This window comes from Etheostoma spectabile, unplaced genomic scaffold (genome assembly GCF_008692095.1).
Source record: "Etheostoma spectabile isolate EspeVRDwgs_2016 unplaced genomic scaffold, UIUC_Espe_1.0 scaffold272, whole genome shotgun sequence".
NCBI classification, from domain to species: Eukaryota; Metazoa; Chordata; class Actinopteri; order Perciformes; family Percidae; genus Etheostoma; species Etheostoma spectabile.
In genome coordinates, this window is record NW_022605576.1 from 970,715 (window position 1) to 972,653 (window position 1,939).

Here is a 1,939-nt window from a genome sequence, read left to right on the forward strand (position 1 = left end):
CTAAATTGGTTAACACACACACACACACAGAGAGCACCACAGCACGTTTGATTTCAACCACTAGATTGAATTCAGGGGAAATGAAAATTAGGGGGATGCGCGGATTCCAGAATTTTGGGGTTCGACCAAATAACAAATCCACTGGTTAAGATTCTGCCCAAACCCAATCCCAAGTCCTCCTCCCATCCTAAGTCCATTACCACAGTAACTACATTAATGAATTGAACTGCGTCCTGTGCTCTGACTGTCCTGAAGTTGCTGCATGTTGGTTGCAGTCTGTAGATTCATTAATGCACAACTTGTAGTCTTTCAGGTGTTTTATACCCAAATGTAATTGCAGCGATGTTGTGTAGTGTTTAGGGTCCTCGCCACCACCAGACAAATGGGCATTGTTAATTAAACATGTAGCTGGACTTGAATGGCCTTCTTTTGACTGAAAGTCCTGCCAAACATCACTTTTTCTTCTCACAAGTTCCATTATCACTTTCTCACAGCCTACTGCATCGAACACTCCACCTACGCCAACACCTTCCCGTAATCAACGGCGGCGTCATCACGTCGACCAGAGTAGCACGCCAAGTGCAATCTTAGGGTTTGGTTCGTTGGAAAAAATAATTCTAAGGTTCGGCAGAAACCCAACCCCGTCACAGAACCCAATATTTAGGCGAATCCTGGATTCTGTGCATCCCTGCTTTGTAGGTTTTTACTTACAATTTCACATCTTTGAACTCGCAAGAATCGCTTTTGTCTCCTCTTATCAAGTACGGCTGGGACGATGTGCTATGATATGATTAAACAATGGGAGAGCCAGTGCAGAGCAGTTTTACTGCAGATCATGTGTAGGCTGCTTATGAGTCATACAATTAGTGCTAGGACTAGGTAGCAAATTCAATACGTTTAAGTAGGGCTGCACGATTATGGCCAAAATGATAATCACGATTATTTTGATCAAAATTTTGATCGCGATTATTCTCACGATTATTTGTTGATTTTAACCAAAACAAATTTTATCGTCACATAGGCTATTTATAACTGCGAGAGGAAGTGTGATGGACGCTACTCACAGAGAGACGGCTGATCATTATGAACGGGTCCAGCACGGGTCGAACGCTGGATACACACGTCGTGTGTATGAAACGTCTGTATCTTCACTGCGCTGCATTTTTATGAACTATGATATTCTGGCCATGGGTCACATCTCTGGGCCAGGTCCAGGTCCCGGTCTCGGTCCAGCAGCTCCGTCTCACGCTGTTACTCTACCAACTGAAGTTAGTTGCATTCAATAACTTCTTCTGTGTTCTTCGCCGTGGCGGCCGCGATAGCAGGGTTACCATGGAAACACTGGTACAAATACTGGTTTGCCCCTCATACTTAACAATATACAGCTGTGTTAAAAAAATTTTAAAACTGTAGACAAATATCAGAAGTGTGGACCGGCGGCCGCTGTGTGGCGGGGCGCGGAGAGTAAGAGGAGAGAGAGTAGAAAGATCCCACACAGGCACGGCTTTACAGACGAAATGGGTCATGTAACGCAAAATGAAACCATATCCATATAAACAGCATTGCAGCGGATGCGAGGACATTAGCACCGGTGCGTCCTAGAGGAGCTAACAGCTAACAGACGCTAACTAGCACCAACTAGCACTGCTCACTGCTGTTGTCTGAAAAACAACAGATGGGACAAAGTGTTGCGTTTAAGGTAAACTGGTAAACCTGGAGACTGACTAATTACCGACTGCTATCTGTTGAGTTGTCCTCACGCTACTCTGTCCTCTGGGACCGTCTACATCTAGAAACTGAACTACTCTGACTGGCTCATGAGCAGACGGCTTTACGGAGCGGGAGATGGGCTTTGCAAAAAACCCGGAGCGTTCTATGAAATGACGCTTTATTAAAAATAATTGCTTGATCGCGCAAATTTGATCGTGGGAAGTCCAAA

The 1,939-nt window shown here is 44.9% G+C and overlaps 1 protein-coding gene across 2 annotated transcripts in view; it reads left to right on the forward strand.

The window, feature by feature from the left end:
* rsu1 (Ras suppressor protein 1) overlaps positions 1-1,939 on the forward strand; it is a 36,103-nt gene that overhangs the window by 10,885 nt on the left and 23,279 nt on the right. The window lies entirely within an intron of this gene.